General features: G+C 43.5%; 1 long non-coding RNA gene across 1 annotated transcript; it reads right to left on the reverse strand.

Annotated features, from left to right (window-relative positions):
• Positions 1-1453: 1453 nt before the first annotated feature.
• LOC144930770 (uncharacterized) lies at positions 1454-22457 on the reverse strand. The gene is made up of 3 exons (XR_013636128.1): positions 22370-22457; positions 7022-7423; positions 1454-1619 (listed from the first exon to the last, which is right to left on the reverse strand). It is a non-coding gene; the product is annotated as an uncharacterized LOC144930770 (long non-coding RNA).
• Positions 22458-24349: the final 1892 nt, after the last annotated feature.

Genomic DNA, 24349 nt, shown 5'->3' on the forward strand with positions numbered 1-24349 from the left:
TGTTCAAGGAAGCTTATGAACACCCATCTAGCAGCAGAACATAAAGCCACATCCTGAGCCACTAAATAACCCAAGAAACCAGAATAAATCATAGGTTGAAACACTGCAAATCAATCTGTGGCAACTGATAGACAACGGAGAGGATTGTCATCTATGGAGCATGACACAAAAAGGTGCAAGTGGGAAAAGCATTAAGCTAATTTTTTAAAGGACATATTCACCACCAACCAGTATCGGAACTCCAGTGCAACATCAAGCACCCCTACAGCAGTGGGATCTTCCATTCCCACTTTGGCAGAACTCCAGGCAATTTAGGCCTGATTTTGAGATGGGCACCCAGTGGATTTAAATGAGAGCTGCAGGTGCTTGACATTTCTTATAATCTAGCTATATGGCCCTGATTCAAAGCAGAAACCTGCAACCCAATCCAAACCCAGTGGGGCTGCCGCTCAACTACAAGTGTCAGGCTTCAGTTGGAAAACAACCTCTGGGTTCGAGTCGGCTCTCCTACTTCTGCCTGTGTGTACTGCAGAATGAAATGTGTCAACGAGTCATGGAGCCTCTCACTCTGCAGCACACACAGCACAGCTGAGGGCAATGGCCAGCAGGCACAGGACTCGCAGAAGCCATAGGTGCTGGAACTAGAGGTGTGGCGGGTGATTCCACATCACCTAGCTTGAAGTGATTTTCATTATAATACAGGGTTTACAATTTGGTTCAATGGCTCTCAACACCCCCACAATAAAAAATTGTTCCAGCACCTCCGGCAGCAGCCAATGCACACACCCACTGCTGCGCTAAACCAGCAGGCATGGGAATGGTGATGGCACTGACTCAGGTTCAGGGTGAAGGGTTGGGTCGAAAATGACTTGGTTGGATGAGCTTGGGTCTGGTTTAGATCTAGGTCCAGGCTTCAAAATTAGGCTCGAGCAGATCTCTAATTTAAAGCCTTTTGAAATGCATGTTAAGACAGCCATTGAGTTCACCAGGCTTTGGATCAGACCCATATGTCTAGTGACTCATTTTATTCTGCTCTCAACCCCAGTATCATTAGACATCCTCACTATGGAGATCTCTACACATCATATACAGATATAGTAGAATCCCGTTAATTTGAGCCTCCATTATCTGGCTTTTTCCATTAACCAAGCAACTAGGACATCTGTTAGCCTGAAATTAACAACCCAAAGCCAGTGGTGCTGACTCTGAGAGACCTGATTGAAAGAGAAGCCCTGGATTTCTAATTATGTATGTTCAAGAGGTGCTGCTCCTGCAAAAAGGAAACACTGTAGCCCTTCAGGAAACATGGTAGTGTTTACTTAACAAGCAAGGGCTTTAATGCTGAAGAGCACGATTGCAAGATTACATGACTCTCAATGACAGGTTTCAGAGTAACAGCTGTATTAGTCTGTATTCGCAAAAAGAAAAAGAGTACTTGTGACACCTTAGAGACTAACAAATTTATTTGAGCATAAGCTTTCGTGAGCTACAGCTCACTTCATCGGATGCTCTCAATGGGGAGGGTGGGGAAAGCAACCTAAGCTTGACTCCAGGTCCGGAAGTGGCTGATCTCTTCTGTGGCCGCTAGACTGGAGCTGCAGCCTCACACTTTCTTAATCCTGAAAGGTAAGTAAAGAAAGCTCTTTGTTATCTGATTTTTTGATTATCCGATCTGGCTCTAGTCCCAGTTAGATCGGAGTTCACCAGAATCTCATTGTAATCTGTTCTAAAGTGTTTTACTTAAGTGCTGATTTCAAACTGTGCTCATTAAATAAAAATGTATTTCCTTCAGCTCAGGTGTGTGCATCTTTCCATGTGTGATACTGTGTGCCTCATCTCATCTCCCGTCTACAAGCCCCATATTTACAAAAGTTAATGTGAATAGAAATGTTTTCATGGCTTTTTTATTTAAAAAAAGTTAAGACTTTTTAGTGTGGTGGTGGAGGTATTTAACCATTCTCACGCAGTGTGTAAATTTAACCTCCACCAGTGTGCTAGAGCATGAGAATCAGAAAGTGAAACACATTAGAATCAAAAGTAAAATGGAGCAACTTCTATGACAATCAGGGTGCAGACAAACCAAGGGGGCAACGGGGGGGTCTGGACACTAAGGTGACCGGATGTTCCAACATTTGGGGCTTTATCTCAAGGATCTTATTACCCCCACACACTTCACTGTCCCAATTTTTCACACTTGCTATCTGGTCACCTATGAACCCCCAAAGAATAAGCAATTGATCAACTGGTTGTATACAATGTTATTGTGTATAAAAATATGTAAAGTAAGGTCTTTTATGAATGCTTGTAATGTTCTGAACTTGATGGTCATTATCACATATGTACCCAGTGTTTACGAATTTATGTATTTGTATAGATATAAAACAGTGCTTATAATTTGTGCTGCAATAGTCAAGCTCCACCGCATAACAGGAAGGTGGCCAAATGAGCCAGGCAGGGAGGGGCTGCCTCCGCAATCAAATGAGACTAACTCCAAGCACCTAGCATTATACAACCCAGGAAAAGACAAATGATGGACCATTAAAGTTAATGAAAGACACTGATACAGAAAAGAAACCCCATGTCTCGAAAAACTAAGGCTAGGTCTACACTACAGACCTATCTCAATATAACTATATCATTCAGAGGTATGAAAAATCCACACCTCCGAGCTACACAGTTATTCTGACCTAGGCACCCCCCCCTCCACGTAGATAGTGCTATGTCAACAGCAGAGCTTCTCCCACTGACACAGCTACTGCCTCTTGGGGAGGTGATTTAACAATGCTGATGGGAGATACTCTCCCATTGGCACAGGAGCATCTTCACGTAAGCAGTGCAGCAGCTGCCGGTGCACCATTGTAAGTGTAGAGCTGCTCTAAGAAAAGAGAGAGTTCCCCCTCTCTAAATAACCATGAGTCATTATGCAAGGAGAATGAGGGGGGAAAGGAGAAAAAATCATTTTAAAGGAAGTTTGTGGCTGAGGTTTTTTATCCAGAAAAAACGGGACAGTCTCAGCAGCAGGGATCTGTCTATGAATGCTGGATCCGCTCCCCAGGGCTAGGTCCATCATTTGAGACACAAATTAATTTATAGAAGTGCCAGAGTTAGTACCAAATACTGCACTGTAGGAGGAGATTCAAGGAAATATGCTCTCTGCCCCAACTCCCTGGGTTCATTTTGAACAGGAGCATCTCAGGGCAGTGTTTGTTTACGCCAAGATATAGAAAGCATTCTATTTGATGCTGGTCAAGTTCCCAGTAAAACTGCCAGACTTGTCTCATGTCAAAAGCTTCCAAAGTCTATTTGTAAAACACAGCCCTCTCTGAAGAGGGGGAACATTTCCAGAATGTTAGGGCAGTGCAGCTGCCCAAAGTAACCAGCAGTCAAATATAATTTGCAGGCAGGGTGACCCAGATAGGAAAGACATGTAGATGTATGAAATATGTATTACAAGTCAGCTTTATATGCAACCTTTCAAGTTTATATAAAGCCTTGTCTACACTAGAGAAACATATTGTTCTAAGAAGTGATTGCCCTCAGCACATTACCACCTTGATCACAACCCCCCTGAAATATCTTGGTGTTGACTCTCTACTAGTGGTCACTCGTCAGCTCCCTGACCTCCAGTCACTAAGGCCTGGCAGGGGCCTACTCTAACTTCCACCACTGGTGTAATTTCCAGAGCAAAGTGATCTTAGTAGATGAAATAATCTCTCCTGCAGCACAGCCCTGCAAACTTTCACCACAACAGCGGCCACCTTGGATTTCCTTACACCAAACTGCTTTCCATATGGCTATTAGCAACTGGGGGTAGCCATCTTTCACAGTGCTAGCACCACCATCTTTTCACAGAAAGCATGACTCATCCTGTTGGTTTGCAGTTGCAGTTTTAGGTCAGGCTCAACATGAATTCCAGGAAATTTTACTTCTCCATCTAGAATTTCTGCAGTCACTGCTTATCACCGTAGGTCTTGAAGACAAAATGTCACCAACAGTCTGTCACCTAGATACAGACCCAGCTACTTCACTAAGTAAAACTTCTCCACAAGTACAGTAGAGTCATCTCCTTTCTTGGTAACTATGTCTGCTTAACTGCTTGGTGAGTTCCTGGTCTCAGTCCCTGGCTCTCTAAGGATACTACCTCAGACTCCTTGTAGTGGCTTCTCAAAAATTCCAACATATATTTTACCCTTATCCAACAGAAAACTTTCTTGCTGAGTGTAAGCAGGGAATGGTCCCGCTATTGTGGGGAACTTTCCTGGCTTCTGCACTATCCCGGTGAAATGGGCTAGCGGCAGGATCTGAGTCCTCACTCCCACTTCCTTTACCCAGAGGCTTCCCTGCCCTCGAGGACTCCCCTTCCACTCTCCTGTCTGGCAGAGTCCTTGTAACCCCAACAAGGCTGGGCCCAAGATTCCTGGGGGGCTTAACCCCAAACTTGGCTGTGGTCACCTAGGACAGAGACTAGGGTGTCCCCAATCCAGGGTAATCTCTCTGCACTGGACACTTCCCTGACCCACTTCCCTGATCATTACATACAATTGAAACAAATTCAATTTATTTAATCAGCAATTAATTTAAAAAGGAATAAGGAAAAATGGGAAAGGTTAAAGGAAAACACAATACCCCGCTCTGTGGCAGGGAACATTACAAACAGTGTCTCTGGAATGTCAGGGCAGTTCACAGTCTGTTCCTTGTAGGTCTCAGGCTTTCTTCTCAGGCCCTGGCTGTGCTGCAGGGATGCTGTGGGTTGGACACTTGCTCTGGTGGTGGCCACACACTTCCAGGCTTTGGGTAGTGGGACCTTTCTTCCCAGCGTCAGCCCCCCATTGGGTTAAGATCCCCCTCCCAGTTTGTCCTGCAAGGACCCTTGGATGGTGGTATCTTTCTGCACTGGGCCCTTTGCCCAGGGCCCCCCCTTGGCTGGCCCCAGTTGCTCACCACACCCTGCTCCAGACTGCTCCAGCTCCAGCCCCAGCTCCACTCTGTCTCAGCACTGAGGCTGCTGCTCTGCCTCCAGCCCCCTGGGCTGCTTCTCTGGCCCCTCTGGCTTGGTGGTTGCAGCCCCGATCCCAGGACAGGGTCTACTCTCCATGGGCTGTGTGTCTGGTTCCCTTGGCTCTGGTTGCTCCAGCTCTCCCCGCAGCACAGGTCTGCTCTGTGGGCTGCTTCTGTGACTCTGCTCCCAGCAGTGACCTGCTTCCTGGGCTGCTTTTCTGGCCCCTCTGGATCTGGCACGGCTCTGCTCCTCAGCTCAGCTTGGGCCCCTGCTTTCTCCTTAGCTTGGCCCCATTCTGTCTGACCCAGGCAATTCCAGCTCACATGGAGGATGAGACCTACCCTGGCCTCCTGAACTCCCTGATTAGCCTGCCCACCCTCTTAATCAGGCTGACCTGGAGCATTGGCCTCTTCCCATTGATCCTGGGGACTGTCAGTCTCAGGGTCCTGATTTGCCATCGACCTTTCCCCCTTTTAGTACTGGGAGCTAGCCAACCAAAACACCCCCACTGAATGTCAGTAAGGGGACAAGAGTCCCCTTACATGAGCATTCCTCCTGACCTCCATGGTCAGAAAATGGCACAGGCAATAAAGGAATTTTTCTATGGGATTGTGGGAGTTTGTCCTCTGTTCCCACAGTTGACTTGGGCACCAGGCCTTTTGAAATCCCCTACATACCACTGCTTCTGGGAGTTGTAACATGAACTGTGGGATAGGTACCCAGACAGCACTGAAAGTGGTTTAGAACAGCACTTAGGTGGAAGCATGGCAAAACTGCAAGGCTTACTAAACTTATTCAGTATGGCTAATGTTGATGCAATGAACTATTTGTTCTTAAACTGGTACATTTTAACAGGCTTCATTGGAAACAATTTAGTTCTTTATCGTAGACACAGATATACTGGGAGGTGCTTTCACAATTGTATAAGTGAGTGATACATGTTTTATCAAAGTTAGATTTCACTATAAGTGTGATAATGTATGTTATGAAATATTTCATTAAGGCTGATAGCCAATGTTAAAGGGTCTTTAAAATTAAATAGTTTTCTTAACATTTCTTGTCTCTTGTCATTAACACCTGAGATTATTCAAGTCAAATTTTAAAAGTCTAATGTACTTTTTACTCTGTACACTGCTGGGTTTTTTGTTTTTTGTTTGTTTTTTTTGCATTTAATTTTATTTCAGAATTAAGACAGACAAGTCAGTTTTACTTACTCATTCTCATGTGCTAGCACAATGTTTGGTTCCTGTCAGGACCAGGCCATAGGCCATTTGATCTACTGGTCAGAGCAGAAGCCAGGCAGAGTCAAATACCAGGAGGTCAGAGTCTGAGACAGGCCAGAGGGCAAACCAGAAGTCAGGTGGCAGTTAGGCAAGACCAGGTTACCCAGAGAGCAGGGTCAGGCAGTAGGAGCAGGTAGTGCAAGTGAAGCAGTCCAACATACAGGGAAACAGTTATATAGACAACTTCCTGGTCCTCTGCTTGGTTTAAATATAAGCTGAGAACGAATCAGGATCCCCAGTGTTCTGCCAGTCAGAGGTTAGGGCTGAACTCCTCTGTCAGAGTTCTATTCACATTTTGCATCCCCTCACCACGTGGCTAGCCCCTTCCCCTTCCCCGTGGCTAACAGTGGGGAACATTTCTGTTCAGCCACAGGCAAACAGCCCAGCAGGAACGGACACCTCTGAATGTCCCCTTAAGAAAAGCACCCTATTTCAACCAGGTGACCATGAATGATATCACTCTCCTGAGGATAACACAGAGAGATAAAGAACGGATGTTGTTTGAACGCCAGCAAACATACACTGCAATGCCTTGTTCTACAGTGATTCCTGACTACGTGCTACTGGCCTGACATGTTAAAGTGCCCTACCATGGTGAACGGAATAAGGTTGCCCTCCCCAGTCACCTTTTGCAAAGGCTTTGGGAGTACATCCAGGAGAGCCGCAAATGCCATGGCAAATTCATCATTAAACATGCTTGCTTTTAAACCGTGTATACTATTTTAAAAGGTACACTCACCAGAGGTCCCTTCTCTGCCTGGTCCAGGAGGCAGCCTTGGGTGGGTTTGGGGGGTACTGGCTCCAGGACCAGGGTGAGAAACAGTTCCTGGCTGTTGGGAAAACCGGTTTCTCCACTTGCTTGCTGTGAGCTATCTACAACTTCATCATCATCATCTTCCTCGTCCCCAAAACCTGTTTCCATGATGCCTTCATCTCCACTGAAGGAGTCAAACAACATGGCTGGGGTAGCGGTGGCTAAACCCCCTAAAATGGCATGCAGCTCATCATAGAAGTGGCATGTTTTGGGCTCTGACCCGGAGCGGCTGTTTGCCTCTCTGGTTTTCTGGTAGGCTTGCCTCAGCTCCTTAAGTTTCATGTGGCACTGCTTCGGGTCCCTGTTATGGCCTCTGTCCTTCATGCCCTGGGAGATTTTGACAAATGTTTTGGCGTTTCAAAAACTGGAACGGAGTTCTGATAGCACAGATTTCTCTCCCCATACAGCAATCAGATCCCGTACCTCCCGTTCGGTCCATGCTGGAGCTCTTTTGTGATTCTGGGACTCCATCATGGTCACCTCTGCTGATGAGCACTGCATGGTCACCTCTGCTGATGTGCTCTGCACTCACCTGCAGCTTGCCACGCTGACCAAACAGGAAATTGAAATTCAAAAGTTCGCAGGCCTTTTCCTGTCTACCTGGCCAGTGCATCTGAGTTGAGAGTGCTGTCCAGAGCGGTCACAATGGAGCACTCTGGGACAGCTCCCGGAGGCCAATACTGTCTAATTGCGTCCACAGTACCCCAAATTCGACCCAGCAAGGCCGATTTCAGCGCTTATCCCCTTGTCGGGGATGGAGTAAGGAAATTGATTTTAAGAGCCCTTTAAGTCAAAAAAAGGGCTTTATCGTGTGGACGGGTGCAAGGTTAAATCGATTTAACGCTGCTAAATTCGACCTCAACTCCTAGTGTAGACCAGGGCCCTGCGTGATGTAATTAAGCCAACTTAATTTTTTAGTGTCGACAAGGCCTGAATATGTTTCCCAGACCTGAAGAAGAGCTCTATGTAAGCTTGAAAGCTTGTCTCTCTCACCCACAGAAGTTGTCCAATAAAAGATATTTACCTCATCCACCTTATCTCTCTAATTAGCCAGGTTGGAATTTCTTATTCTTTATATGAATTAGAACTGGAAATCAATGTCTAAATTGGAGCTGTGACTGGTGGAAAAATCTGCTGTATCATCCGGATCTTTTGACAGTCAGTCATCTTTGGGGGAAAATAGATGTGGAGGATGTATAGAAATTAGATAATCTTGCCTCTATTTACATAAAAAAGCTAACTTTATAAATTCAAGTGGTACTCACTACACCAAAGTAAAAGCAATTTAGTGCTGACAATAGCACATTGCGATCATAAGAGGAAATGATGTGTGTGACATCTGGACCTACAGAGGCTAGAATGAATAAAAGAAGTACAGTGGCAGTAACTGATGACAGCTCAGATAATCCTGCTTTCCATGAGGCCCTGTAACACTGTTCATGTAATGCAATGAATTCATAAATGTATAAACCTCCTAGGATCACTAGATTCAGTGTACATTCTTAAGGTTATTGCTACTAGTTACTTAGGTCTCTACATTTTGAATGCTAACTTCAGCATAGCAACCAGATAGGCTACAGCAACATGTGGATAATGTAGAATGTGGATAATTCTCCTTTCTGGCAAATGAAATGTGGCAGGTGTTTACTGTTGTTGTTTGTTTGTTGATTGTTTAATCTGACTGAATATATCTTAGCTCTTGCTCTATTTAAGGATTTTCCAGGAAAGCAACAAATAATTTTTTCTACTTTGGCAATTTGGATTTAGCGTCACCCAGCAACCGTCCTCTCTCCTTGTTTAATTGTACTGGGGTCATTTCAGTTGCCAGATGCATGCAGCCTTGGAGTGTTCTTGTTCACTTACTGTACACTGTAATACGACTGCACTGTACTAGTGGTTGGAACGTGATAACATCATGGGATTAGCTATAAAACTATAAAATCCTGTTTTCTTTGATGATTCTCCAGAGTCAAATCATCCTGTGTGTATAAAAGTACACACTAATGGGATCGGGCCCTGCAGAAAAGACAGGTGCTCCTCTGCCTATCTTCCTGTGGATAACACAGGGGCTTAGGTGGGAGATATGTATCCAGGTGCCTAGAGTGAGTCATCTGTATGCATGCCCAGAGGCAGAAACCTAGGCACACGGGGAACTTCTACAGTGGAAAATTAGGTGCTGAATGAGTTAGAGCACCAACAGGATTTGGCAGGAGCCAAGTGGAAATTCTGTGGATCACAGTGTAGGCTAAAATTGGGGCTTGGGCTCCTAAATCTGGGGTTTAGACACCTAACTACTGTACCTTTGTGGATCTGGGTCAGGAAGCTTAAATTTGAAGATCTAGTGGATGGATATCCAGTAGAAGGATTCAAAGAGGAGAGTTACATGAACAAATCAAGAGGTAAGGATCATGACATTAGTAGCTGCATTTTGTATAGACAGATAGGGGTCAATGTATGGGTTTAGGAGATCAGAAAGGAGGGTGCTGTAGTAGTGAAGACAGGATATAATGATGGCCTGAACATAAGATTTGGCTGTGAGGGTGGAAAGAAAAGGAAAAATTCTGGAGATGTTGAAAAGATGCTGATCAGGATTTGGATGTGGTCTGGACATTTGGGGCAAGAGAGAGGCTGAGTCAAAAATAACCCTGAGATTTCAGGTCTGAGTGCTGGGTAGGATGGTAATGTTAAGATGAAAGAGGTTGGGGGAAGGTTTGGGAGTGAAGATAAGGAGTTGAATTTTGTCCATGTTCAGTTTAAGATTTGACAACAAGACATTCAAGAAGACACATCAGAGACAGACTGAAGTATTGGATTGGATGGAAAGAGACATTTAATGGGAAAAGAGCGATTTGCTTGTAATCAGGATAGCGATGATGATTGAAGCCATGTGAGCTGAAATATTATAAGTCCCATTCAAGCAGGTTTCCTTCCTCCAGCCTTTAGCAAGTACAAAGTTGCTGTGGGAATAGGAACTTATATCGAGGAGGTGGACAGTGGAGGGAATGGGGGCAAAAGGGTACCCATACTGAAAACTTAAAGTGCTTAAAAGTTTATCTCAAGCACATTTAAAATGTTCAAAGTTTTACATGGATAAAACTCTTCCTTTTCAGATCATTTACTGTAAATGAGAACCATGTATAAAGCAATTCAACAAGCAATTGTGCCTATTGAGGAACTGGGATTTTGTGACTCCCCATGGATGCACCACAGGAGTTTCATCAGTTGAAGCAGATGCTTCTATAGCAAACCTCCAAGCTCTGACTATCTGACAACTTGTGCTTCAATATTCTCCCTCTCCTTATCTTCACTCCCAAACCTTCCCCCCCACCTCTTTCATCTTAACATCACCCTCCATGTGCCCATGTTATTTGGGCTTGGACAGGATGGAAAAGGACTAGGAAAGAGAGAGAGTTGAACCCTAGGGGGATGTCTATACTACAAAATAAAGGTGTGTTTCTTAAGTCAGGTTAGCTAACCTGTGTTAGCTAACTCAGGTTAAAATAGCAGTGAAGATATGGCAACTCAGCTTCTAACTCAGGTTAGCAGCTTGAGTTTGACCCTAGCCTGCCCTAAAGGCTTGAACTTGAGCATCTAACCTGAGTTAAGAAGAGTCAAGTTGCTATGTCTTCACTGTTATTTTAACCTGCGTTAGTTAACACAGGTTAGCAAAACTGAGTTAAGAACACACCTTTTTTTTGCAGTGTAGACATATCCTAAGTTGTCAGAGACTTGGATTATGTAACTGCACTGCAGGGGCAGCTGCCGCTTGTGCACTGGAAAACAGAAGCAGCAGATGATTCTGAGCAGTTCTGCTGGTTTTTCTTGGCAGAGCTCAAGTAGACTTTTGTGGATATGCTGGGGACATAGGCAAGGAGAAATGCTGTTGCAGCTTTCTTTGATTGTGTAACTTCTCAATATTGTGCTTTTACATTTATGTCAAGGCCTCTGTGTTACAACAAATAATAACCCAATAGGACAAATCTGATGGGCCGTATTCCCCACACTCACCCTGAAGGTATCAATGTAGGCCAGAGTGGCCAATTAACCTATTAGGCTGCAAGATGAGGAATGTTTAGGCTAAGAGGAAAGCCCAGCTGAAGAGGAATAGGTAGGCTTGGTATAAAGCCAGGAAGTTGGCAGTAGAAGGAAGCTGGGGGAAATAGTTTGCAGCCATTCCCTTGGGGGAAAGCAGGTGTATTTGGGGCCATGAAATTTAGTCCACAGTCCCTCACTAGGAGGAAGGAGTTTGGGCTGACAGACCCAGAGGGGAGGGAGCCAGAAGGTGTAGGAAAGGCTCAGAAAAAAGGCAGCAAGGTTTAGGATGGTGCAGACCTTGGCTGCTGATTAGAGTTTCCCTGAGCTGGAACTTGGAGTAGAGCGTGAGCTCAAGTTCCCCTACCAGCCACTGGGGAAATGCACCATCAGGGCAGTGAATGAGAAGGCTGCCTGAGACTGTTTGTTTGTAAGGAAATAATTTGTTAACCAGGAAGTGGAGGACCATAATGACCTGGCCAGAGGGCCCAGCCACAAAGACAGAACACCCTGAATCTCAGAGTGTGAGAGAGATGACTGGGTGTGCAGTGATCAGAGGAAGGGAACACTGGATCTGGAAATAACTGATCCCCAGAGTGGCCAGGAGGAAGTGCCCCTAATGGTGAGTGGAACCTGTGACAAGGAGGCATTCTAGTATAATATGATTATGTGTAGGGTAATGTCTACGGACATAGAGAATGCTATTTTCAGGAAGTGTTTGATGAGAGAGGACTGGTACATAGGGCAGAAGAAATAAAGTGCGACAGTTGCACTATGTTGGCTTTATCTCATTATGCTTGCACACTGAGCACACACACAGAGCTCAGAATTCTGTGCACTATCTATGAAGTCTTTAAATCTAAATCAATCAAATAGAGTGTGATAAATAAGGTGCATATAATTTTTTTTAATATGAAAATGGCCACTCTCTGAGATATGTGTGTGTGTGAGAGAGAGATTTGGAGTTTGTGATTTTTTGTGGCTCTTTAGCTGGAGAAATACCAAACCTCATGCCAGTGTTAACATTGTAACTTGCAACAAAATTGCAAGAGTTGGCAGACCTTCCCCCAGATTGAAGCTGTGAGGCCAGAAACTCCAGTCTTATGGTGAATTTCAGCTCTGCTTGGGGGAAACCCCTCTGATTTGCTGCTTCCCCCTAATGCCCTGCCTACTGGGGAAGAGCAGCCAACAGTTAAGTTCTGCAAGAACTGGCAGAGCTCTCTTTCCCCTCCCGAGTGACTCCATTCTCACAGGAGGAGAAGAGGGGGCAGAATGAGCCAAGCAATTCAGGGGGCTTTGCTCCTTCCTTTCCTTGTTTGAGCAATGGATGGATGCCACGTCCTCCCTTCTCTCCCTGCAATACCAGGTCTGGGAAGGAAGAGATAGGGGGTGAAGATCGCTTGGAGCTTATCCCTCCCCAGCCTGAAAGGGGCACGGATCCTCCTGAAGACTGGGAGAAGGGGTGAAGAGCCCCAGGAGCTTTAGGAGGAGCACAAGTGAGGTTGATGGGGGAGAACTGATGTGAGAGCTGAGGGGGCTCAATTGATGTGGGGTAGTAGACTGGATGGTGGGGTAAGGGAGCAGAACTGATGGGGAAGTGGGAGTGCTGAACTGTTGGGGATTGGTGGTTGAATTGATGGGGAGACTGAATTTATGGGGGTGGGGGTTAGGTGGGGTTAAAATTAATTGCTGGGCAGTGGAAGAGGAAAATGTGGTGGTTGAAGTTCCTGCAGGGGAGTCAAAAATTACCATATAAAACACATACTGGGGATGGGCAGGGGGAGGTCAAAAATCAAAAGACAGACCAAAATCACAATTTGATTTTAAAAAAACCTCTTATGACTTTTTGGGTCTGACTCATGATTTTTGAATCTGGGGGTTAGCAGTGCTGGTGTTCAGGCACAATTTCAAAAAGGGAGCATTTAAAAATGTTTCCTTTGTGAAAGTTAGTGAATATTTATCCTTTTATAAACATAGGGATTTTAGTCCTGTTTAAAGTACGGATCTCAACACAACCTTAACTTTGTGGGAGATAATCTTTTCTACTAACAGAAATCATGTGACTGTCTTTATAATTATGACTCTGCAAAATTTTACCATGTGACTGGCAAAGTATGTAGTTGCAGATTCTGATCTGGAATCCATAAGTGGGAATTCTCAACTTGTGAATGGCTAATATGTTGAGAACTGTGTCCTGAATGCTTGAGATGTTTAAAGTTATCACCATGTGCTATCAGGAACTACGAATAGACACTGAAGTAACAAATAAAAAATAGAAATTAAGACTAGTTAAATCACAGAGGATTTTCATGAGCCGCACATATGTTAATTTCTGATGACCGGATTTGCCTACTGTTTATTACTGTGAAATAATTGCTGCTGTGGAGCAGCTGTTGTGTAAGAATGTTAGGTGCGGCGCAGTGACCAAAGGTGACTCACCATCTTGGGAGGCAGGATTCTGGACTGCAGCAACAGCTCAAGGAACTGCAATAGGCAGCAGCCGCTGGTTACTGTGTTCTACCATATTTAAATGAAAATATTGTAATTGTTAAATACAAGCGTTCTGTCCCTTACAGAGAAGACCAAATACTATCAGTATGCAGATTACTTTGTTTTATATCCCTTTTGCTAGAAAAATTCAGACTGGAAATATGGTGTCAATTCTTAATAGTGAGAGTAATTAACCATTGGAACAATTTACCAAAGGTTGTGATGGATTCTCCAACACTGACAATTTTTAAACCAAGAATGGATGTTTTTCTAAAAGATATGCTCCAGGAATTATTTTGGGGAAGTTCTATACAGTCGGCCTAACTAGATGATTATGATAGTCCCTTCTGGTCTTCGAATCTGTGAATCTATGCTGGTGCTCAGTAAAATGTTTTTAAAAGTGAACTACAAAGCTGAGATGACAACTGAGTGAAGTTCAGAAATATGTGCCAAAAGGTTGTGGTGGGCATTGAGCACCCAAATAAAGTGTGTTTAAAACTTATTTTCCCTCTGTGAAATATTCTAATGCTTCCTGGTTCATTAATGACATCTCAGAATTCATTCTATGTTACGGACACCAGAAGTCTCATGCAACTCTTGACGCCTCAAACCTGGATAGTGCCTTGAGCAAGGGTGCGTTTACTGATGCATCTTTAGTTCGTCATCCAAAGAAGCTGCAGCAAAGCACACAGTTTTTTTTGAATAAACTTTATTAATAACAAATGGGAAGAACAGGATGCCAGACATATATGCATGCACGTACATAAACACTAGGGCTGGTTGAAAATTTTCCATTAAAACTGTGTTGGAGCACAAGAGGGTAGTGATGGCAGTGCTAGCTGCTATCAGTGGCCTCAGAGTTGATGTGTCGGGGTAGGACTATGGCAGGCTATTCTGAATTGGAACTAATAAATCATACCTAGTTTAGCAGTAAGGATGAGTCAGCAGAAGAGTTCTCCATGTTGATGCAGGGTCCTAGAACCTGACATGTTACAGTGTTATTTGCCGTGTTGTTGTAGCCATGTTGGTCCCAGGATATTAGAAATACAAGGTGGGCAAGCTATTGGAGTTGATCAAATATAAGATATTACTTCATCCTCCTCGTCTCTCACACAGTAAGATAACTATACTGTATTCTTTAACCAAACATGATGAGAATGCTTGTTCCAGAGTTACAAGCTGATATTACAGTTTCTGTGCTATGATTTTGAGAACAGTGGCACTGATAAAGGAACTAAGAAAAAGCAAAAAGCTGTATGGTGTTGCTTCATAAAATAAATAACCATTTCTGTGATAAGCTATCATTAACATGCCAAGGAGAAATATAATCAGAAAAATAACACAGGAGACCACAAAGATACTTTGCAGATTCAGCCATAAGCTGTAATTAATATATGTTACAACACCATCACCATACCATGTAACTATATTCTTATGATATACTTTTATATAACAAGAACGGATTTTAAGCTCATAGACGCTGGTATTGCTGAAAACATGCAAAAGTAAACCAGTTAAGCAAAAAGTTGAGCAAAACCGAAGGTCTGAGAAAACACTTGCCTCCTTCCCTGTGATTGTACAGAAACAGGGGAGGACGTAGGGCATAGGAGGCTCAGGACTGGCCTTGTGAGAAATGTTGGTACAGTCACTACGTGTGAACAGGCAATGATAATGTCCATGAAGTGCAACCAAATGTTGTAGGCAGAAGGAAGAATGAGAGGGCAAACACAGCATTTTACTGATAGGCAACATTTTCTTTGTCCACAGCTCAAAAACAGCCTGCAAAATCAACACAATTCTGTTAGAGAAAGCAGTGAGGCATGAAGCTACTAAGATGGGGGTGGGGGACACAGATAGATAAAAAGACAGAATGATCAAGCCAGGAGCAAAACCAAGCAGATGTAAATCTGCTGTTTCCCTGATATCACTGTTTATCATAGCACCAATATTGTCTCATTGTTTCCTTGTATTCCCCTGTTTGTTTGTATCCATTTGTAGTCTCGCATGGCAGGCAGGAGGAATAAGACAGACAAAGCACACAGAAGGTCCACAGCACATGACTAAACCCACACACATAGCTGTCACTTCATCAAAAGCACATAAGATGGGGGAGTAGACTACAACACAACCCAAAGTAATTTGATTAGTACAGCGCAACCTCATTATGTTAGGATACCAGTACGTATGGTGGTGAGATAACACACTCACCGGACACCACGTGCTGCCACATAGCTTCACAGAAGCATTTGATCAATAAGAGCAACACATGCACAATGAGGTCATCATCAGCAGTATACCAGGTTACGAGCAGGCTAAGATTATATCCTCAGTCATTAGTCAGATAGGTTATACCATAACTGGGCCCATAACGACAATGAATAATGTGCAAAGGGTTAATCAGTTCAGTGATTGAATCATTATCTGTGGCTCAGAAGTATATACTAACCTAGTTGCTACAATTATTTGGTGGTGGTGATGGAACAGTTGCTGGTGGTTGTTAGTCATCCTGGTTCTTCATTGCAACCTTCTGTATGTCCCCCAACAATATGGCCTTGCACAGCCACAATTTGCAGCATACAGGCACTTGCACATGGACTGCATTTTGTTCAAAGCACAACTAAAATGCAAGCACATCTGAGGATGCCAGTAGTTCACTGAACAACATTCCAGATCTTGCAAACCCTTCTGTGGGAGTGATCCAATTACCATCAGGGTCATCAGATTCAGCAAGAAGTGATATCTACAACATCTTGAGCTGGGCAAAAGCAGCTCTTATTACATTTCTGGAAAGTTATAGCTGGCACTCGCCCCGAGCATTTCTGGGGCAGAGGAAGCTAGAAGCAAGGACCTCTACAGAGGTCATGTAAAGGGAAAACTCTAGGAACAGCTAAACTCAGGAGAGAGCCTAGATTGCTTTTATTTAAAATAAACTCCAGGAAGGGGTTAAAGATTGAACTAGAGCCAGTGAGTGTGTACTCTTTTAGAATGGGGGTGAGGGGTAGGAGGGGAATATTTTTTGAATTTTATGTACTGATGTTTACAAGCTAATGATATCTTCAAATATATATTGTTTAAAGGCTCCCCTCAGTAATGTAATATATTTATTTGTATATATGTGCTCTGTGTAACAAACAGAATAAGTTACCCTAAACCAGTGGTTCTCAACAAGGGGTGCACGTACCCCTCTGGGTACACAGAGGTCTTCCAGGGGCTCATCTAGATATTTGCCTAGTTTTACAGCAGGCTACATAAAAAGCACTAGCAAAGTCAGTACAAACTAAAATTATATACAGACAATGACTTGTTTATACTGTTCTATATACTATACACTGAAATGTAAGTACAATATTTATATTCCAATTGATTTATTTTATAATTATATGGTAAAGAAAATGTAAGCAATTTTTCAGTAATAGTGTGCTGTTACACTTTTGTATTTTTGTCTGATACAAGTAGCTTTTAAGGGAGGTGAAACATGGGAGTAACACAAGACAAATCAGACTTCTGAAAGGGGTACAGTAGTCTGGAAAGGTTGAGAACCATTGCCCTAAACTGTTGTAACTATTTTATCTTTGTCTTATTTTCTCCTTTTATTTGTGCACACCATGGCATCCTATGATACCTTCCATTTCATATTATTATTATTATTTATTTATTATTAAGGCTGTAAGTCTTTCACGGAGGTCATGGAAGTCACGGATTCTGTGACTTTCCGGGATCTCCAGACTTCTGTAGTGGCCAGTGCGGCTGACCCCAGGGACGCCTGAGCAGCTGGGGTGACCCCAGGGCCAGCTGCACTGGCCACTGCTCAGGCAGCCCCAGGCAACTGGCCCCAGGGGCCGCCAAAGAAGCAGTATTCTTGGGCGCTGCCCTGGAGCAGCCATCCTGGAGCAGCGGCTGTGGGTCCCCGAGCCAGCCCTTCTCCTGCCCCAGAGCAGCAGCGGCAGATCCCCGGCAGGCCTCACCCCAGAGCAGCAGCAGAGGTGCACTGGAACACACTCCTGCCCCCCCTCCCCGAGCATATCTGCAGCACCCTGGAGCCCCCAGAGCACCTAAGATTTAGTCAGGGGTATTTATAGTACAAGTCATGGATAGGTCAGGGGATTTTTGTTTATTGCCCACGACCTGTCCATGACTTTACTAAAAATACCCGTGACTAAATTATAGCCTGAATTATTATTTTCTGATGGTTTTTCTCATGGTGTGTTTGGGGGTGGAGTTTGAATTTCACAATTCTTAGAAATTCGTTCATGTTTTCACAAAATGATCAAGCTGTCTTGTGTTTCAGAAATGACTCTTCCACAGGATGGTGTTGTTACAATGTTGACAATAAATTACTTTACAGATGAGCCATTCATGTCTTTCCAGCATCTAAGAATAACTCTCTTAGCAACTGGTACACAAAGAGATCTAATTCAGTTGCTCCCATGGGATGCCGTGTCTGTCAAGACTAGCGTAACTGGATCCAGCTTAAGTTCTTGTGTAGTTATATTTTCAAGCATTTGTGAAAAGTTTGCCAAAATGTTCTAATTATTGACACCTCCAAAACATATGTTCCCAGCGTTTTCCAGATTCCACCAGCATTTATATTTTTCAAGTTGAATATACTCCTGGAGGCTTGTGTGATAGATGCATATTTTATAAAGACAGACAGAAATAGAGTACATATGTACATCTTATTTTACAGTGAGAGTAACAGTAGCAACTTGAGCCAAGTTTGGAAAAATAGTCTCTCCAGGACTGAATGTAGGAATGTGAAAATCAGACCTATGGTCCATCTAGTCTGTATCTCATTTTCAACAATGGCCTATATAAGGTGCTTTAGAGAAAGATGCAAGAAACCTTCTAATCCCTAGTAGTTAGAAATAAGTTTAAGATCTGAAGAATGAGGTTTAAAATCTCTTCCAAAATTTGTTAGCATTAATTATGGTAACACTGGATATTCTTGATATTGATATAAATGTCCAGTCTCACTTTGAATCCTGTTAAGTTTTTTGTTCTGAACAACTTCCTTTGGCAGAGTGTTCCACAGTTCAATTACACATTGTGTGACAAAATATTTTTTATCAGTTTTGAATTTGCCACTTTCTACTTCATTGAATGTTCCCTTGCTCTTGTGTTACGAGACAGGGAGAACAGAAGTTCTGGATCTCACTTCTCTGCACTATTAATTATTTTATTTCCTTTGTCCCCTGCTAATCTCTTTTCTAAGGCAAACAATCCCAGTTTTTTCAGCCTCTCTTCATATAAGAGTTTTCCCATCCACCTAATCAGTTTAGTTACCCTTCTCTGAAGCCCCTCTAATTCTGCAATATTTCTATTGAGATGGGGTGATCAGTACTGCACATAGTTGCAGATGAGGCCACACCAATGATTTATATAAAAGGCATTATAATATTAGCTGTATTTTTCTCTATGCCATTCCTTATGTATTCTAATATTCTGTTTGCTATTTTTATTATAGCTACACGTTATGCTTAGGTCTTTGTCAAACTGGCCACAGTGATGCCCATGTGACTTTCTTGAGTTAGTAGAGCTAAGTTAGAACTCTGTAAAATGTATGAATAGTTAATATTTTTCTTCCAGTGTAGATTACTTTGCATTTATGAATATTGAATTTCATTTCCCATCATGTTTGAACATGAATGAAGATGAATGGGCATTCCCTCTGAAGTGCTTCGATTTGACTAACCTAAATTATTTTGGTGTCCTCTGGAAACTTTGCCACCTAACTACTCTGTCCCCATTCCAGATCATTAATAAATATATTAAACACTGGACCTAACACAGAACCGTGATGCACCCTGTTCACCTTTTACCATCGTGAAAATTGACAGTTTATTCCCATACTTTGTTTCCTGTTTTAGTTTTTGGTTCAGGACAATAATTTGCATCTCACCTTGTGACTACTTAGTTTCCTTAGTAGCGTCTTGTAAAAGACCTTTTGAAAGTCAAACTGTATTTTGCCAATTTATTTTCCTTTATGCGCTACTTTATTGGCACATTCAAGAATTCTAAGAGTTTAGTGAGATGCTATTTATCTTTGCAGAAACTGTGTTGGCTGGACTTTATCATGTCATTTCCCATATGTTTTGTTTTATTTTTAATTATAATCTCAGCCATAATTGTAAGGCTTACTGGTCTGTAATTCCCCAGATCACCCCATGAACCCTTCTTAAATGTAGGTAGAATTATTAATCCTCTGGTACATAAGCTGTTTTTAAATGAGAAATTGCATAATTTTTGTTAGCAGCTGAGCTGCTTCATTCTTAAGCTTCTTCAGAACTCTTGGATGTGCCATTTGGGTATGGTGATTTATTGCTTTTAAATGATCAATTTGCTCTAGAACCTCTTTTTCTCATAGTGCCTCATCATTTTTACCAGAGAAGAGCAGGTCTGGCATAGGTAACTCCCTCATCCTTGGCAGTGAAGACTAATGCAAAAAATCATTTAGCTTCTCAGCAATGTCTTTATCTTCCTTAATTGCTTCCTTTACCCCCTGATATTCCAGTGGACCCATGAGTTCTTTTGTGGGCTTCCCGCTTCTGATATACTTGAATTTATTGTTTGTTTTTATACTTTTAGCTATTGTTCATTTCAAGCTATGTAAGTTCCCTTTTGCACATTGCCTGCTGTAATTTATGCTCCTGTTTATTGCCTTCACTATGGTTAGATTTCCAATTTTTGAAGGATTTCTGTTTTGCTTGAATAGCTTCTAAAACCTTGCCATTTAGCCAGATTGGTTCACTCCTTGCCTTTCTGGCTCTCTTTTTGCTCAGTGGCAGATATGTCTTCTAAGACTCTATTGTTTAAGTAGTGTCTGCTGCATCTAAGGATTTTACTTTACTTTTTGCCTCTTGGGGATCTTTTTATTAGCCTTTTAATTTTATTCCATTTTCCCTTTCTGTAGTTGAGCGTCACTGCCACTCTTTGGTTCCTTACTTCTCCCTAGGGATACTGAATTTAAGTATATTGTGGTTACTATTACTTAGTGACTCAGTTACTTCTTGAATTAGTTCTTATGTCACACTTAAGACTAAGTTGAGAATAACCTCTCCTCTATGTGCTCCAGAACTAGTTGTTCCAAGAGGGAATAATTTAAAATGTTGAGAAATTTTCTCTAAACTTTATCTCACTTGCCATTTCCAGTCTCTAGCTGGGTAGCTGAGTCCCCCATTATCAGAGAGAGAAGGTAGGTGAGGTAATATCTTGTATTGGACCAGCTTCGGCTGTTGAAAGGCAAGCAAGCTTTCAAGCTTACACAGAGCTCTTCTTGAAATCTGGGAAAGGTATTCAGTGTTACGAGGTGGAACAGATCGTTAAGCATAAGGAATTAATACATGTTGCAAGAGAAGATTCAAGATGAAGTGGGCAGTTAACAACTCTGCAGTCATAGGACAAAGGAGAGTTAGTGGTTGCAGATAGTTGCAATGAGCCATAAATCCAATGTCTTTATTGAATCCATGGTTTTTAGTGTCTAACAAAGTTATGAATGTAAGCCCTCTGACACATCTTTTGAAGGTTTTATGCAGGTTTCCTTAGAAGATGAGAACCAAGATGTCTGATATGGAATGATGGTTTTGTGAAAGGTGTTTGCCCAGGAGTGATTTGGTATTTTTGTTTTGTATCATTTTTCTGAATGAGTTCATTCAAGAGATTAGTGATTGTCTGGTTTCACGCACCATAGTTGTTGTTGGGGCATTCAGTGCACTGTGGATAGTCATGTGCAGGACCCCTGGATCTTGAAAGATCTGTAATGGGGTATTATTATTATCCCCTATTATCATTTTGTTAGATTTTGTTACCTCTTTAATCTCTCTCAACATTGTGCACTCAGTTTGATGGGGAACCTGGTGTATTGCCCTGATAATTGCACTGGGGCTTTATTCTTTTTTTACGTATTTCACCTCTGGGCACAAACTATGAGCTTCAGTGGGATAGAATTCATGCACCAATGTGTAGGTAGGCCATGGGGCTACAACACAACCTTTCCACACCTAGTCTTGCAGCCAATAGGCTGGAATAAGAGCCACTGATGCCCCCAATGGTGGGTGTTAAGGTCACTGGATCAGGGTAAAAACAGATTTCATGATTACCTACTATCCTGTCCCCAAACCTCTGCTACTTGCCAGCCTGTTTGGACTGGTGTGCAACTCCTTTCTGAGGCAGGGATGGGGGGCAGAAACTTCCATGTGCAGTTGGTCTGATCCCCTTCTTGGTGCAGCTTTGCAGCAGGCACAGGCACCGACTTTCCAAAGTGCCGGTGGAGGCTCGACTCCCATCTCTGCCCCACATCCCACCCCCACTCCAACCCCTCCTCCAAGGCCCCACATCCACCCTCCCTCTTCCTGCTCCATTCTGCCCCCCTCCCCCAGGGGTGCCGTATCGTCCCCTCTTCCCCCCCAGAGCCTGCCGCACACCGCAAAACAGCTGTTTACGGTGGGTGGGAGGTGTGGGGAGTAGGGTTGCCAACTTTCTAATTCCAGAGGTGAATGGGGTGGGGGTGAGGGATATGGGGGTGGCAGCTCTGGGAGGGGGAGAGGATGGGGGGAGAGTGCTAGAAGTGGTACAGGGCTGGAACAGGTAGGTGTAGGGGGCGGGATGGGATGGGACAGGGCAAGGATGCAGTGCGGGGGGGGGGGGAGGGATGCAATGACAGAGGGATGGGGGTCGGTGGGATGGGGAAGGATGCAGTGAGGGGGATGGAGGTGCAGCCTCATTCCTAGCACTCGGAGACGGGGATACACATACCTTGAACTCCAGGGTGCTGGCGATGGGGCGACAGACCCCGGTTCGCCGTAGGGCATGCGCCACAGCTCAGCTCGAGTCCAGCAGCCACATGAGGAGCGTGAGGAGAAGGGGGCCGGGCAGCGGGTGCGCGCCATGCGACCCCACAACAGCCACCTGCTGAGCGCCTGCAAGTGAAGCTCACACTAGTTCCTCCCCTGCCCTGACTCAGCCAATGGGAGCTGCGCCTGTAAGGGGGGGCAGCACACGGACCCCCCCCTTCCCTCCCCCGGCAGCTCCTAAGGCTAGGAGCCTGCTGCCGGACAAGATGGCTGCTTCCCGACCTGGGAGCTGCCTGGTGCCACTGCTAGCAGGGAGCCTGCCAGCCCCGCTGCGGCGCTGCAAACCGGACAGTCAACCCTGGAGCACCCACGGACTCGGCGCCTATGGCAGCAGGGCTTAATCAGTGGTTCTCAAACTTTTGTATTTCCCCTTTCACACAACAAGCCTCTGAGTATGACCCCTCCCCCTCATAAATTAAAAACACTCTTATTTATATTTAACACTATTATAAATGCTGGAGGTGAAGTGGGGTTTGGGGATGGAGGCTGACATCTTGTGACCCCCCACATAATAACCTCATGACCCTGTTTGAGAACTCCTGGAAGTGGTGCAGAGGGAGTTGTGTGGACACTATGCACCACGGTGGGTTTCTCCTTTGTTTTTGCATGTACCTGATCACTTTTACATCATAAACAAATACTGTCAACTTAAAAAGAAAATTGAAGAACCAATACAAACACCAGTGTGTGTGTGATTGTGATATGGGAATATAACATTTCATGCCACCCTCTGAACTGATGAGGTGGTACTGTGGGAGAAGCAACTGGCTCCCTCCTATTATTGTCTGTCACATGACAACACCTGCAATATGCTTGGAGCTGTTTACATGTATAAGAAAAGTCTCTCCCAGAAAGAGTTTCCTAGCACCTTTGGCTACAGGCAGATCATAGACAATAACTGATCCTCCATCCAGCAGAGGATTAGGGGTGAGTGTGCTTTTCTGCATTTGCTCTCATTTAATTGGGACCTTGCCTGTCAATAGCTGTTGTTTCTTGTCTGTGCTCTTGTCTTCTGCACTCATCTTGTTAACATGGTGTCCTACCTAACCAGGCCTACAAACAGGAAGTGAGAGTAGGGTCAGGAACTTCTAATTCCTAAATTAAACTAATATGCTGCATTTAAATAACACAGATGGAAGCTTAATTGAAGAGAGCTTTATGAGAATTAAAAAGGGTTGGGAAGGTGTGTGTGAGACAGCAACATATTTTAACCTTCATGGCACTTTCATTTCTTTGTCCTTGGAGAAAAAATAGTATCATGTACTGCATGTGTTGGGTTAAATCACCTCTGGTGTAACTCAGAGAAGTCAATGGTGTTACATCACCAGGAATGAATTTCTTTAGTTTTGTTTAGTTTTTCTCAAAATACAGATATAAAAATATTGGTGTATAGCACAATCAATCCTAGTTAATACAGCTCATTTCAGGAAAATTCCCACAGCCTCTATAAAGGGCTGGCTTGTAGAATCATAGAATATCAGGGTTGGAAGGGACCTCAGGAGGTCATCTAGTCCAACCCCCTGCTCAAAGCAGGACCAATCCCCAACTAAATCATCCCAGCCAGGGCTTTGTCAAGCCTGACCTTAAAAACTTCTAAGGAAGGAGATTCCACCACCTCCCTAGGTTATGCATTCCAGTTTGGATAAACGAAATATAAGTAAAACACTCACATGCCCATAATACCAGTGATCTGAATCAAACAGGATTAGTAGTGAAGAGAACTCCCCTTAATAAAGAGTCAGGTTGTGTACAGCCACTAATATTTATTAAACTGAACTTCCCAAGACCTCAACATTTATAGATCAGTGATTCTTGATCAGAAAAACATGTTTAGTGACTCTAGAATCAACAGTAACATAAATCACTATCACACTTCTATAGT

This window comes from Lepidochelys kempii, chromosome 7 (genome assembly GCF_965140285.1).
Source record: "Lepidochelys kempii isolate rLepKem1 chromosome 7, rLepKem1.hap1, whole genome shotgun sequence".
NCBI lineage: Eukaryota > Metazoa > Chordata > Testudines > Cheloniidae > Lepidochelys > Lepidochelys kempii.